The sequence below is a fragment of the Etheostoma cragini genome, unplaced genomic scaffold, assembly GCF_013103735.1.
Source record: "Etheostoma cragini isolate CJK2018 unplaced genomic scaffold, CSU_Ecrag_1.0 ScbMSFa_985, whole genome shotgun sequence".
NCBI lineage: Eukaryota > Metazoa > Chordata > Actinopteri > Perciformes > Percidae > Etheostoma > Etheostoma cragini.
The window spans coordinates 19,320-35,145 of record NW_023269630.1 but is presented as its reverse complement, the minus strand read 5'-3'; the positions used below and the strand labels follow the sequence as shown (position 1 = coordinate 35,145).

Below are 15,826 nucleotides of genomic sequence, written 5' to 3'. Positions count from 1 at the left end.
CTTCCAGGCTGTTGAAAATTAACGATGCATCTCTGTTTGAAGTGAAATGTCTCCACCTGCTGAAGGGTAAGTTCTTTATGTTATGTTTATTTCATCCATTAAAATGGAAATTACAGTGCTCATACCCGCTGTAACAATCATAAAAACTGGAGCATTAACACTTTCTTAATACAGTACAATAAAAACTGTAAATTGTGTAAGTTTAAAGTGGTTGCTGTGCTGTCTACGATTGCCTGAGGTATAAAAGGGAGAGCATACTGCTTAGTTTGTGTCACAGGAGGTCTTAGTCTACCACTACGCTCCAAAACCCTTCAAGTCAGATTAACACAGGAGGTTTTAGGATTAATCTCATTTCTCAAAAAACATTTTGAACATTTTTCTAAAACTTACTCAAGTAAATGTAACAGAGTAAATGTAACTCATTTCTACCCCCCCCCCCCGATCTTAAGTCTGTGTTAATGTAGTGTTTCTGTAACATGCCTTTTTCATTTGCAACCATGGTTTAATGGGTAGCATGGGGATTGGGTGGACTTGATGATGGGATGCAAACAAAGGTAATCTCTGCAACAACAAGGTGCTGCTGGGATTTAAACCCAGGATCTCCTGTTTACTAGACAGGCACTTTAACCAACTAAACCACAGCACCTCCATGACCAGTTGCAATGTTAAGTCTTAATCTCTCTTTTACCTTGAATAAACTAAACATACCGTATACTGACTGGCAGTATTGGGATTAACGTGTTACAAAAGTAACGCAAATAAAGTAATGTCTTCCTTTTTGCTTTAACATATTAATATAACGCAATACTAATTAAGAGAGTATACAAATTTGTTATTTATTTTTGCTATAGTGCTTAACAAGCATTATTTAATTTTGCCCAGTTGTGGCCTGTTGAGGGACAATAAATATCTAAAGGGAAATGGATTGGAACCTTTTTTTTATGCTTTTAAACCTTGTTTTGTTGGGGCTGAACGTGGCCCCGGTGTACACCAGGACCCTGTGACATCACTGTCGGGTGGGGTTTCAGGTGCATGTGATGCTCACTGAGGTCAGAGGTCAAATAAACATGAACTTTAACAGCCAAGGCACTTTGGGCGCTGACTGCCTGATTTTAACTGCTGTAATAAAAATTGCTGTAATAAAAATTAATAAATTGATTATTTGATATTAGTTGACTATATTAGGATAATAATAATAGATAATAATTTCTCAAAATGTTGTCCTTCCCTTCTACTATATGCCTTTGCATCTTGGACGCTTTTCTGTTGTTTAGATATGGCTACATTCACATAAAGTATCCAAAGTGCCCAACACTGCACTCTGTGCAGTTGTTTACACCAAGTTCCTCCAATATGGCCACGCATCTGGCTTCACCCCAGAGCTGATGACAACATGCCAACAGAGGTAATCTCTCCAACAACAAGGTGCTGCTGGGATTTGAACCCAGGATCTCCTGTTTACTAGACAGGCACTTTAACCAACTAAGCCACAGCACCTCCACAAGTAGCAACCCCATTAAGTCTTAATTTGTCTTTTACCTTGTATAAGCTAAACATACAGTGTACTGACTGGCAGTATTGAGAGTAATGGGTTAGCTCGCCTAGGCTTGGCGGATCAATCCTATCCAGTCAGTCTGCAGAAGAGGTATAAGTACCTGGCAGGTCTCTCCCTTCAGCAGTTTGAGAACGCCAGCCCACTCCTTCTTATTGGTGCTAATCATCCACATTTCACCCCCATAGAGCCAGTGAAGCTCGGTCCACCAGGTGGACCACTCACCATTCGAACCAGACTGGGGTGGAACGTTTCAGGGCCCAGCACGGATCGTGGAGCAACACCAACAGTGCCTTCTCAAGTCCACTGTTCCTTCCAACATGGAGCTCTTCCAGATTGTTGAGAATCTCTAGCAGCTGGATGTGCTACCATACAAAAATGAGAAAGTGGTAACCAGGTCAAGACTAGACCAGGAGGCAGTAAGTCTGCTTGAAGAGAAGACTACGCGTGTGGAGGTAAACAGAATACTCCGCTATGCTGCAACAGTTTCCCTAACTCACCCGGCAAGGGAAAAGTACAACGCAGAAAAATTAAGGTAATGGGTGGATCTCTGATATCTATCTACTACTACTTTATATACACAACCCCAGAATACCCTCAACACCACAAACACCCTAATTGCCTCTAATTTAGCTCAATAAACATGCTGATAAAATAAAAAGAAGACCATGGAATATAAGGAGCGCATGTGAAGTAGGTAAGGGAAGGTACTGTTGAAAGTTGGTGTGCAAATGTGAGCTGATGATTGTGTAACCCTTGCAAGCAACTTATCTTATCACCCCCCCCTCCCAAGCTACACCACCACAGCAAACAGCAAAAAACAAAACAAAAACAATATCCCCAATATCGAACCCACGCCTCCAGTTGAGACTGCGACCTGACCGCGCTGCCTTGGACCACTCGGCCACCCTGACTGATCCAGCGGCTGCTCAGTAGGACCTGTTTAAAAAATTATAATATAGAAATTAAACATGTCATGATATAGTAGGTTCTCAGTAATCCATGTCATAGTTAACAAGGGAAGGTTTCTCAACTGGGGGTTCCCACTTCTGACAACAGTTGTTTTTCATTTGGAACTAATGTCTGAGATTGATACTTTTTACACAGAAAGGTTTGGACACAGTACATGTGTTGTCAACACATGTAAAGCTACTGACTATGATTTAACCAGGGGATTCGGTGAAAGTTATCTTTTGTTTTGGTAAACTTTGGGTTGTGTACAAAACAGGAGAAAAGGGTGCTTTGTTGCATCCAGGTTGTTATGTATAACAGATAAAAAGCGCAAATTGACATCATTCCATCCAATAAGGGCAAGACGGGGTCGACAGATAGATTTTAAAATCCACACAGATAAACAGTCATCGTAGCTGTTTGCAGGATTTCCGCAAAGTTTTCCGAGATTAAACTGGGCCGTATAGTGGCGATTATACGAAAAGAGAGAAGTACTTCCACTCATTGTTACCTGTCGTTGCTATGGGTAACAAGAGTTCACAGTCAAACGTTTCCTTAGGGGTCCGTAGTGGATGAAATGGTAAAACATTTGGTCCTGGATGCATAGAATGCCTGCCATATTGAGCAACAAAATTTGGGTGTCCTGAAAAAACTATCTCCCTGAACCTTTTATTTTGTTTCTTGTTATGTCTTGGCAAGAAGTATTATGCTTTTGGGTCGTCTGTCCATCTCTACATCAGAATCAGAAATTCTTCACTGATCCCTGAAGGGAAACTCTGGAAAGATGGCTCCTTCGAGCTGAATTTGAAGCAGCAACCTAAGGATTTCAGGTTTATGCCTCTACAGTCCTCGGCTCTACCAACAGAGGTATCTAAGGGAGCTAGCACATGCAAACGCATACACACACTCCAGGACCCCCTGGAGGGACTTTCAGTGATAGAGCGCACTTTCAGTCTCAATGCCCAGATGTATTACAAGATTTGAAGTGAACATTGTATTGCCCAGCGATGGTGGTATAGTGGTGAGCATGGCTGCCTTCCAAGCAGTTGACCTGGGTTTGATTCCCAGCCATCGCAGTAGCTTTCTTTGAGTGATGTTACTTGCTTTTATTTTACAAGAAGTTAGCAGAAAGGTTACTTGCCCAACCTGGTTTTGATAAAAGAATAGATCTCTTTGGGCTCCATGATTATGGCCAAAATTATAATCACGAATATTTTGATCAATATGGAGATTACAATTATTTGTTGATTTTCTACTCCAAAGTGTTGGAAAGGAAGGTTTCACCAATCGTTGAACCTCAGGTTAACAAGGAACAATCTCAGCAAGGTGATTGATGGATGATTCTAGTTACTTCACCAAGTTCAGCCCAAATGACACAGCTGTAAGACATCACATGAGTTGCCTTCCAGCTATGTAATATATGCAAATGGCAGCGGTTGGATTAAAACCCACGCCTCCAGAGAGACTGGAGCCTTAATCCAGCGCTTTAGACCACTCAGCCACACTACCTGCTAGCATCAGCTCTCCACATCGTGACAAACACAGGCACCGTAACTAACGGTATGCTTGTTAATGTTGTTGGAAAAAAAACCTTGGCAAGGAAAAAGCCAATAGCTACATCCCCTGAAGATTTTCAGATTTATTTTTTATTTTTTCTGAGCTAGACTAAGAATTTAACCTTATTAATCCTTTTGGGATGACTCCCACAAGGACATTGAAATATCACTGAATAAAAGAAGAAACCTGGGTAAAACATGTAATGTTAATGTTGTATATGGCTTCAAAACCTGTAGATACAACTGCTGTGGCTGGAAATCAAACCTAGGCTAAAGGCTTGCACTGCTAATTATATAAATCTTAGTCGAAAAGTAACACACCTGTTGCCTTTTTGCTGGAAAATCTTGTAACACAGACTGAAATTAAACACTAAGAGATACATGGTTGGACTCAGGATACTTCCAGTACCTGTGAACTCTGGAGTACCTTCCAGAGATAACACAACATTGGTCTTAAAGGCACATCTGCAATTTGGTATACTGTGATGTGCCATTGGTTTGCTACCACTCTCGTTGTCGGCAGGATTTAAACCTGCGCGGGGAGACCCCAATGGATCTCACATTCATGTCCTCTTAAATACAAAGAACTCCTATGTTCTTTATTCACAATATCATGTCTCAGAAAAACACAAGTTGTCAGAAGTGGGATTTGAACCCACGCCTCCAGTGGAGACTGCGACCTGAACGCAGCGCTTTGGACTGATTCAACAAATACTCAGTAGGACCTGTCTCAAAAATTATTATATAGTAAATTAAGCATGTCATGATATAGTAGTTTCTCAGTCATCCATGTTATAGTTAGCAAAGGAAGGTTTCTCAACTGTCAGCAAAATATATCACTATATATACAGTGATATACAGTCACTGTTTTTTGTGGTCAAAAAAGGGATTTTAGTATCCCAGTAGTATGGCAGAGGCGCCTTCATGGACAATACTGTAATATCTCATAGGTACTGGAAGCCAACTCTGAGCATTTATTTTCAGTCTCTATAACCAGATGTGTTGCAAGATTTGCAACGAACGTTACATTGTCCAGCGATAGTGGTATAGTGCTGAGCATAGCTACCTTCCAAGCAGTTGATATGGCTTTGATTCCCAGCCAGTAACTTTCTTTGAGTGACATCACTGGCTTTATTTGTCAAAAAGTAACCAGAAAGGTTACTCTCCCAACCCAGTTTGATAAAACATTAGATCTCTGTTATATCGCACAAATAAGGGAGCATACCAATCAATCAAGCTGCCTCCATGAGGATCCACAGATATAGACATGTTCCACCACCCGCAATTAAGCCTGTCTCCTCAGCTTCTAGGCGCTGCTGCATCACCTCCTCTTCAGCTGGAGAGTTTGCATCTGCGTTTGTGAGCTCACAGTTTTATGCCAAGAATGGTCTGGTCCCTCCCTCTTCCCCAGATAACATTCTCTCTCTGTTCCATTCCACATGCACTGAAATCCTAGACTCTATTGCCCCTTATCAGATTAAAGCTGTTAAAGCTAAGGCGGACCCCTGGCTAAATGACACCACAAGGGCCCTTAGGCAGCACTGCAGACAAGCTGAATTAAGATGGAAAGACAATCTACATGTGACACTGGGTGTGTTTAGGGACAGTCTATCCATGTACCAGAATGCTGTGAAGGTGGCAAAGATGCAGCATCTCTCTTTTGTCATAGCTAGCAATTGCCACAAACCTAGATTGTTGTTTAATACGATTAACTCTGTCATATATCCATGCACCTCTGCTCCGACAGATGTGTCAATCAGTACATGTGAGAAATTTCTTGGTTATTCTATTGACAAAGTAGCATCTATCAGGAAAATAACCTAGTGCTGATTTTAACCTCTTTTTATCTGCTTCTCCTACACACTCAGCTGTGTTTGAGGAATTTAAGACCGTTTCTGAACACATGAAACCTGCCAAATGTCCCTTAGACATTTAGAATGGTGAAGGAGGTTTTTAATTGCACCATTGGGGCGAGTCTTCTTACTCTTTTTAAGTAAATTGCTAAGCCTGTACTTTGTTACTTTTACTTGAGTAAAGAAGTTAAATCAGTACTTCTACTTTTACCAGAGTATTTGTTAACACAATTATCTGTACTTCTACTTGAGTACGGGCAGTGAGTACTTTTGACATCTCTTGACGGTCATTGGGATGCAGGTCACTTGATGTAATACAAGAATACACATACAGTTCTGAAATTTTCTTGGATGCCAAATATTTGAACTCAAATTAAGAATCCAATTGACATGTAAGAACAATACAATGCACGTCCAGCTTTTACATTTCCGTATGAGTCAGCTTCCCCAAATTCTGAGTAACAGGAAAATAGCCTGATTTGCATATATGTGCAGCCCAACCTCAAAAGGCCATAAAGCAAATGGTTGTGGCTTAAAGATCAAGCTGGCGCTCATAAAACATCAGACAGGCACAGTCTCTTTGGCGCAATAGGTCAGTGCAGTCGGCTGTTAACTGAAAGGATGGTGGTTCGAGTCCACCCAGGGGAGTTTGTTGCTTAAATACCCAGGAGTTAGCCAACTCTGGGATTTATCCTTCCGCAGGAGAATATACAGCAGCCCAAAGATAACAAAGTGATGATACCTCTATCAGAAATACAGTACTGCAAACTGTGTACCTATTGCTCAATACGATATTTGTGATATGTGACGGGCAACTGTATGTCAATGATCAAGCTAGTTTCTGTGATCGAGAAACCGCTAGTAAAATCACAGTATATCATAAGTTGCGGAATTTTCTTGAATACCAAATATTTGAATTCAAAGACAGAGTCCGATTGAAGTGTAAGAAAAATACCTTCTGTGGCTTCAAGTGAGCTTATTGCTCATTCTTCTCTGTTTTACTGCAGGAGGGGCGCAAGGAATTTGTGGGCTTTTTTCAAGCTTTGAGGTTGGCGGTTTGAACATGTTGGGAGCATTAAAGAGTAATGTGATTGGATGGTTAGCTCTCAGTTGTTAATATTAATAACTGCTGACATGTTTATGTTTAGTCATTTGAGCTAACTTCAAGTTAAATCTTCTATAAGTTATTTTATCAAAATGCATCCTAACTTGTAAGATTTAATAATGCAATGACTAGTATGACTCATTATGTTATGTTTTATGTTGTGTTTAATTACAGGAGACTGGATGACATGAGACTGGATGAGGGGGCCTGGCTAATTACTCAAACCAAAATCGGTCTAGGTGAAGAAAGATATGTCATTCTAAAATGCTTGAGATATGAACAATAAAGGTTACAGATATGCTGCTTGTGAACAAGCTTAATCTGATCTGTGTTTAATGTATATCATATAAATACTTTAAAGTAAAGGTTAGAAGATACAGTGGGGCTCGAAATTTTGGGAAATTTTCTGTTATTTTGAAAGTGTAAATCATGGAAATAAAATCTAACTTTTTGTGACATATTATATGAATGTCTAATCTGTCATTTGATGCCTTTTGGAGATTTTTCCATCTTTTCTTGGCTTCTTTATGCACATTAATACAATTTTTTACCTGGGGTGCCCAAACATTTGAGCCCCACTGTACCTACAGACTCAGTCTTTGGATGGTATAGGTAGAAAATCGCTACCGCGACGGCCGACACGCGCCCCGTCAAGGTTACCGACAATTTTGGCAATGAATGAGTATTTCCCATTGAACACTTGTGATTGGTTGTCATTGAAAAACCTTGCATTGCGAGTAGAGCTGTAAAAATTTCAGAGTAGAGATATAAACAGCTGTCAGCCATGTTGACATTTGCAACTTCAACAAGCTACAACTCCATGTTATCATGTTGGTTGTCTTCCAGCTATGTAACATTTGCAAATGGCAGGGGTGGGATTTGAACCCACGCCTCCAGAGAGACTGGAGCCTAAATCCAGCGCCTTAGACCACTCGGCCACACTACCTACATCTACTTGCACTCCCCATCGTGACATAAAACCGACCGTGACTAACGGTATGCTTGTTAATGTCAGTGGAACAAAACTTTTGCAAGGCAAAAGCCAATACTTAATTGAAAAATGACAGTACTCTATTAAAAATGTTATCACTCTGTAAACAGCAGAGCAGAGTGGCGCAGCGGAAGTGTGCTGGGCCCATATCCCAGAGGTCAATCGATCAAAACCATCCTCTGCAAATTCCTATGCTTTGTATCAGCATTTCCAGTCTGTTGATGTTTAACAAAGCATCTGTTGCTTGTCTGAAGTGTCTGAAGTGAAATGTCTCCACCTGCTGAAGAGTAGACTCAACAGCATGTCAAATTTATTTCATCCATAAAAACGGAAGCTACAGTGCTCATACCTGCTGTAACACCCATAAAACTGGAGCATAATACAATATTCTATATACTACTGTACAGTACAAGTACATAAATACAGTAAAATAGAAACTGTAAAACAAGTACATTTAACGTGCTTGTTGTGCTGTCTGATGGTCTGAGGTAAAAAAGGAGAGAGCATACCGCTTAGTTTCTGTCACAGGAGGTCTTAGTCTACCACTATGCTCCATAACCCTAGCAGTCTGATTACCACAGGAGGTAATATCTTTTGCAGCTCTTTTAAAGACTCTACCATAATACCTGCTGCGAATGCCAGGTCCTCATACATGTAAAGCATGAGCTCTACCACTGAGCTATATCCCCTAAAGAGTTTCAGATTTTTTTGACTTTTTTCCAAGATAGACTTAGACTTATCTTTATTAATCCTTTTGGGATGACTCCCGCAAGGAAATTGAAATATCACTGAATAAAAGAAGAAACCTGGGTAAAACATGTAATGTTAATGTTGAATATGGCTTCAAAACCTGTAAATACAACTGTGGTGGCTGGAAATCAAACCTGGGCAAAATGATTGCACTGCTATGGTAAAAATCATAGTTAAAAAGTAACACACCTGTTGCTTTTCTGCTGGACAATACAATGTTCATTGCAAATAAATTGCTTCCAGGACCTATGAGATAACACAATATTGTTAATGACATAACATCTGCAGTTTGGTATATGAGTGATTGGTTTGCTACCATCCTGCCTTTTGTTGTCTCAAGCTCAGAAATGACCATAGCATCACAACTTCCATTCATGCACTTGTGCCAGTGTACAACCACCTGTATCTGTATTTTCGGCATCAGTTGTGTTTTTTTTTTTTTTTTAAACCTGCGCCGTGTGAGGGTTGAACTCACAACCTTCAGATTATGAGACTGACACGCTGCCTACTGCACCAACGAGGCTATGCAAGCAGTTGCAACGGTTGGGAAAATTTCAGAAAAACTAATAATTTGGTCGTCAAACTTAATGAAAGCAATGTTTCTGGAAACCTATGTAGTCACACAAAGGCTAAGATCAAACCTAGATGCTTTGTCATGACCCCATGAAAAGGCCAGGACAAAAGACCGTGTGCAAAGGTTGAAGGAATTGCGAGAATGTGACCACAACAAAAGAAATGATAATTCAATGATGGTGTTAGTCAGTTTAGTCAGGGGTGAATGTGTATGCATGGATGAGTGTGAGGTATGTTGTCAACGATTTTATGCTGGACAGTGTAAAACTAACAATGATGAGTGGGGAGGTCCTGGACTGAGATCACCTCTAGGGCAATCACAGATGCATAACCAATAATAAAACACTACTGAGTTTATGCGTTCAAAAAATGAAGAATATTGTTCTGAAAGCTTAATGAAGCTTCATTTGACCATAACTATTAACCACCTGAACCTGGTGAAAGGTATGATGTACTCATGCATAGCTAGCCAGTGATTTACCCACTGTAGATGGTGGTCTGCATGCCAATGAGGCTTGACAATTTACACATGGTGATTCAGAGGAGATGTAACAGTTTAAAGTGTAAAGTAACTTAATTTTCTAAATTGTCCGCCTACAGTGCCAACAAGAGCTCTTCTCTAATATTACCGGGTATGCAATAGCTATTCAACTTCGGAAGGTATTGTTGATCTAAGAAAAACAACGATAGACGACACCATCTTATTACAACGTCCATGCTTTTGTCTTTGTTATGCAAATACTCTGGAAGTCTACTTATTAAGCGTATGCGTTCCCATTTTTCCCTATTGGTCACACTTGGCACTATTTCACATTTTCTTTTGTCTGTAGTTCTCTATTCTGTCAGGGCTTAACTCTATCTCCCCCACCTCTTTTTTTTGTTTCTTGTTATGTCTCGACAAGAAATCTTATGTTTTTGGGTCATCCGTCCATCTCTACATCCGAAATTCTTTATTGATCCCCGAAGGGAAAATCTGGAAAAGAATATTCCTTTGAATCAGCGACCTAAGGATTTCAGTTTTATGCCTCTACAGTCCTCCGCTCTACCAACTGAGCTATCGAAGGGAGATAATATAGTTACTTGCACATCCCATTCTTGTGAATTTGATAACACAGGACCACCTGGAGGGAATTTCTTCAGATTTTGCAAAGACTATCACATGAACTCGCAGATCAATTGACGAGTATCCCATCCAGAAAGAGATTTTAGACCTGGAACGAGCCATCTTTTATTTCCTGTGGGGGTCCAAGTTGGAACAAGTGCAAAGAAGAGTGATGAAGAAGCCAAAGGAGAAAGGAGGGAAAGGAATGCTGGATCTCTTATTGTTTTTAGGGAGTAGATTTACAGCTATACACATAACAGCAGCCACGGCCTCATCCAGAAATCCTAAGACTGCAGCTATGGCACAGTTCTGGATGGGATCATAGCTCAGAAGATTGAAGACCTTACCCTCTGATCTTAAAGTACCTTGGTCTTTAATCCTGCCACCAACCTATGCTTTTATCCATAACTTTTTAAAACGTGTTCACCTTGAGCAAGAATAACTGTATGTTTTTAACACATCTCATTTCAGTTGTGCAGGAGCGGGATCCAGAGAGTCCAGTGCGGGGGCTGGCTTGAGGCATTTGCTCTGGGAGGGCCGCTCTGCTGTAGACCTGTGGGCAATGGCCGGCTCCTTGCAATTCCCGTACTTACCAGCAAGGGAGGTCCTCACAGCACAGCTAGTGCTATATGGGGCGAGGCCAAAGAAACAGATACCAGCATGTGACATTGCAAATCAGTGGCTCACCCTGGCCGCCATCAAAGATGCCATTTGGACCTCAAGAAACTTGCTGGTAAGAATGCACATGCAGATCCCATTCCCTCAAAACGTGAATCACAGATTTTCCAGCACCTGGACTTGAACAGACCGTGTAGCGGTAATGGCTCTTTACAGAGAATATGCCACAGAAGATGTTCAAGGGAAGGGTGTTGATAACATTTTTTAACAAGGTATTGGCTCATTATTGCTTCAGTAGACTCCTTCAATATTCTTTGAGGTAAGCAGTAAGCTCACATAAAAGATAGTTGCAAGGTCTACCAAATGTTTAACTTTGCAACCCGAAAGCTGTTGGAACCTTTGTTGCCGTCGTCTCTCAAAATGTGAATCCCAGAAGTTTCCTTCGCCTGAGCATGAACAGCAGAGCAGAGTGGTGCAGCGGAAGCCTGCTGGGCCAATAACCCAGAGGTCAATGGATCGAAACCATCCTCTGCTAATTGCTGTGCTTTCTATCAGCGTTGAGTCTATTGATGTTTAGCAAAGTGTCTGTGTCTGAAATGAATTATCTCCACCTACTGAAGAGTAATCTTAAAGGGGTGATAGAATGCAACATTGTTCTACCTGTCATATGTGAATAACAACAGTTTGGTGTCATACATAGAAGCTCAAAATCCCACTGACGTGCCTTTCCTCTGCAAATCTCGCATTTTGAAACTGCCGCTGAAAACGGCCGAATCCCAACAAAGCTAAAAGGTGACGTCAAGATCTCAGGATTTGTAGCTTTGTCACGCCCATGGCTGTATTAGGAGAATGGTCACACCCCACGACCAAGGTCAAGTGGATGTCCGCCTGAGAATGCTGCTTGTGAACGTTGACGGGATTTAAAAAGAAGAAAGTTTGGAAAATTTTCCAGGATATTGACAATGAACCAGGGTCGTAAATGCAGTCTTCCAGGCTGTACAGGGAATGGAGACACTTCTCATAGTCTTCCCAAGGAACCAAATACTTGATGGGCATGGCTGATGTTTATAAGGAGATCCCTGTGAAGTCCGACACTCAATTATTAATTTGCTAGAACCATTTCACCAAAGACAGTTTTCAAAACTTTGGAAAAAATTTAAAGCAGGATTTGCTAAGCTGCTGTTACTGAAAAAAGGGCTATTCCAACTGTATGGTTATCACAACAACAAGCTGTAAGTGTGCTGTAGCTTGCATAGGTAGAATGTGTAGCTAGCATAGGTAGAATGTGTTTTCATTTTAACTTTTCATTTTCAACTGTGTTTCATCCAAATAAATACCCTGTGTTGTCATGTGGCGACATCTACAGTTCACGATGTATGTTTGCCCACTTTGTCATGTCAATTTTTTTATTGTATTTCAGCAAGAAAGCTAACTGCACCTGAGTAGAATGATGATAGTTTCGTTGCTAGCTAAGCTGTAACATTACTCACCTAGCTAGCTGGCTATGTCGATCCTGTTTACTTCGACAACAGAACTGGAAACGTTATCATTTCATATGATATGTAGTCAATCTTGTATAAACAGTGTGTGTGTGTATATAGGCTGCAATGTATTTATTTGCACGTTTTTTTAATTTCAGAGTACATCACAAGAACGACAACACATGAAAGACGCAGCATGCCAAACAGATGCTCCAGGCATGGCTTATCGCAGGACACAACTGTCTCATATGAAAATAAGACCTCACATACGAAGTAACGGTAACCTTTCTTATTATTCTTACAAAACCAGACGTCTTATGGTGTTTGCGTAGCATTATGACTGGGTAACATTTAGCAGTGCAGTGTTATCCAGCGGTTTGCTCCCAAAAATGTTTTCCCCTTCATTGGAATTTTATGCAGGTATGTACACTCCCTGTGAAAGTCATCATTCAACAAAACAAGTTTTTAGAAAAGGCAGGCTGGTCAATCATACAGGTTATCTCCTCAGGAACCTGGGCCATTCTTCTCATGACCTGTAAAAAAAAACACAATGAGCCTGCTGCTATTTCATAATGTTGAATGTGCAGAAAGCATAAAGTAGCTTGAGTTAATGTACAGTATCTGTAGTTTTAGATACCTGAGGTATTTCTCTGCAACATATATATTTTCTCTCTCCAGGGGCATGTGTTCACAGTTTCCACAAGTACACCTGCCAAGGTAAGATGGATGTACCGTACACTGCTAGACATTTTATTTTATTTTTGTGGTAACTTTGCGGAAGTGTATTGTAACTGTACATGTTTTTTATAGTATAACACCCTTACTGTACCTTAGTTTTACAGTAGTAAAAATCCCCTAAGTTTACCTTAGTTTTACAGTATAATGCCCTAAGGTGTTCAGTGATTCACCAAAGCTCCATTTGCCCTTCACTATCAGCACCTAGTTTCTTGACTTTGTAATGCCTTATGTCTACTGTAAAAATCTAAATTGAAATGAGTCATAATTCATTTATTTTTTACCTTTGCTTTTCCTACTGTGACATCTCAAAATGTCAAAAGGTGCATTGTTTAAAAGCCCATCTCTACACATTCATGTTCCACTCCCACAGGTGGTTTCACATGTGCTAGTTGTCCCTTGAATTCAGTTTATTTTTCTAATTTATTGGTGTGTTTAAATGTATGACAAATAACAGATTTTTTATAGTGTGTAAAGTCCTGACCCTTCCTTGACCGGGAATTGCACCCGGGCCGCATCGGTGAGAGCACCCAGTCCTAGCCACTAGACCATCAGGGAGTCATATCCATCAAATTTATTTTTGTAGATGTGATTTTCCTTTGTGTGTAATTTAGCATCTTTCTCATCTTTTCTCTCATTTCCTCTTTTTTTCCTCCTTTTTCCTCTTCCTTTTCCTCTTTTTCCTTCTTCCCTCACTCTTCCCCTTTTTCCTATTCATCCCCCCCCGATGCAACTATTGTTCCCCAGCTTTGGCGCAATGGATAACGCGTCTGACTACAGATAAGAAGAATCTAGGTTTTGACTCCTGGCTAACTTGTACTTGTACTGTCTTTAGTGACTAAATCCCTTGTTTGTCATTTCCAACTTTACCCCCCAGGACAAACTCTACAAGGAAATGTATATCTATAAAGAGACAAATGATGAGTAATTATCGTTTCAACATGTGTGTAAATTCATCTAAGCCTCTAAGTGTCAGTCAACTACAGCATTAATCAAGCTCTTGCTGTTGTTTTTCTGTTTTTGCTTGCCAATCCTTTTTTCTTGAAAAAGAAAGTGTCCCTGACGGACAGAATCAGCAGTGCTAGATAAACCCTCCATAACATTTTTATTTGTTAGTCAACAATCAGGGAAAGCGGGAAAATATCAAGAGAGTTGATATTCAGAGTTCCCACTATGCTTTCACAACAACAAGGCCCTACTGGTACAAAGTGGCCGTGATCGTATAGTGGTTAGTACTCTGCGTTGTGGCCGCAGCAACCCCGGTTCAAATCTGGGTCACGGCAGCTTTGTGAAGCTAGTTTTCTCTTATGCCTCCAAATTGTTCCATCCTCTGCTTCATTTTACATTGATAGAAACTGGACAGCTTAGGACAAAGGTCCTGCAGGAGGCCCCACATTTTGGACTACAACAAAGATTTGACTGGCTTTCTGTACACTTGTCAACAAAGATCAACACTGTTTGCATGGAATGGTGTAAGAAGCCAGGTACTCCCAATGCTCTCTGAACGTAGGGCTAGTGGGGCAATGGGTAATGCGTCTGACTACAGATCACAAGATGTTAGGGTTGACTCCTGGATAGTTTGTTCTGTTCTTTAGCTATTAAATTACTTGATCCTCATTTCCAAGTTTACTCCTGTACAAACTGTCTATCACAGTATATTAAATACACAGTAAAAAGCCAAATGATGCGTAAATATCTTTTCAACATGTGCTAAAACAGCTCTAAATCCTTCAATTTAACTGAAGCACAGCTATCATCAAGCTTTCTGTTGTTGTTGTTTTTTAGAATCAGCAGAACTAGATAAACTATCGCTGGAATTGTCAGTTGTTACTCAACAATTAGGGGGACCTAGAAAATAGCTGCATAATTGTGGATCCGATTTCCGACTATGCTATCACAACAACGCAGCGATTTTAATACCAAATGGTCGTGATCTTATAGTGCTTGGTACTCTGCGTTGCGGTGGCTGCAGCAACCTCGGTAGGAATCTGCGTCACGGCACCTGTGAGAAGCTACTTTTCTGTTGTTTCTTTGAATTACTACATCTTCTGCTTTACTGTACATTGATAGAAACAGGACAGCTTAGCCTAAAAGTCCTGCAAGAGTCCCCAAATTTTGGACTGTAACAAACGTTTAACTGGCCTTCTACACCCTTGCCAACAAAGATCCCCACTGTTTGCATACAATCGTGTGCGAACGTAGCTATGGCTAAGACTGAACGTAGGGCTAGTGGCGCAATGGATAACGTGTCTGACTATGAATCAGAAGATTCTAGGTTTGACTCCTGGCTAGCTCGTAGTGCTCTTTAGGGACTAAATCCCTTGTTTGTTATTTCCAACTTGACCCCCCAGGACATTCTCTTTGCCTGCTCCTGTGAGGCTCTTGCCTTACCTTGCCTTACTGCTTGGCTGGGTTAAAAAAATAAATTTATATATTTATAAATACATATACTGTGTATATAAGACCCGCGTATCGCGTCGATCTGTAACATTATAGGACATAGAACAATAACCATGTGGTTTGTTTAAGTTGTGTTGCCGTAGCTAGCTGTATCGTGGA

The 15,826-nt window shown here is 40.6% G+C and overlaps 6 non-coding genes across 6 annotated transcripts; 3 read left to right on the top strand and 3 right to left on the bottom strand.

Moving 5' to 3' along the window:
* Positions 1–572: 572 nt before the first annotated feature.
* Positions 573–646, bottom strand: trnat-agu. Its single transcript has one exon. It is a non-coding gene; the product is annotated as a tRNA-Thr (tRNA).
* A 777-nt stretch (positions 647–1,423) lies between these two features.
* trnat-agu lies at positions 1,424–1,497 on the bottom strand. Its single transcript has one exon. It is a non-coding gene; the product is annotated as a tRNA-Thr (tRNA).
* A 2,010-nt stretch (positions 1,498–3,507) lies between these two features.
* trnag-ucc lies at positions 3,508–3,579 on the top strand. Its single transcript has one exon. It is a non-coding gene; the product is annotated as a tRNA-Gly (tRNA).
* A 4,302-nt stretch (positions 3,580–7,881) lies between these two features.
* trnal-uag lies at positions 7,882–7,963 on the bottom strand. Its single transcript has one exon. It is a non-coding gene; the product is annotated as a tRNA-Leu (tRNA).
* A 6,515-nt stretch (positions 7,964–14,478) lies between these two features.
* On the top strand, positions 14,479–14,550 carry trnah-gug. Its single transcript has one exon. It is a non-coding gene; the product is annotated as a tRNA-His (tRNA).
* A 940-nt stretch (positions 14,551–15,490) lies between these two features.
* On the top strand, positions 15,491–15,563 carry trnah-aug. Its single transcript has one exon. It is a non-coding gene; the product is annotated as a tRNA-His (tRNA).
* Positions 15,564–15,826: the final 263 nt, after the last annotated feature.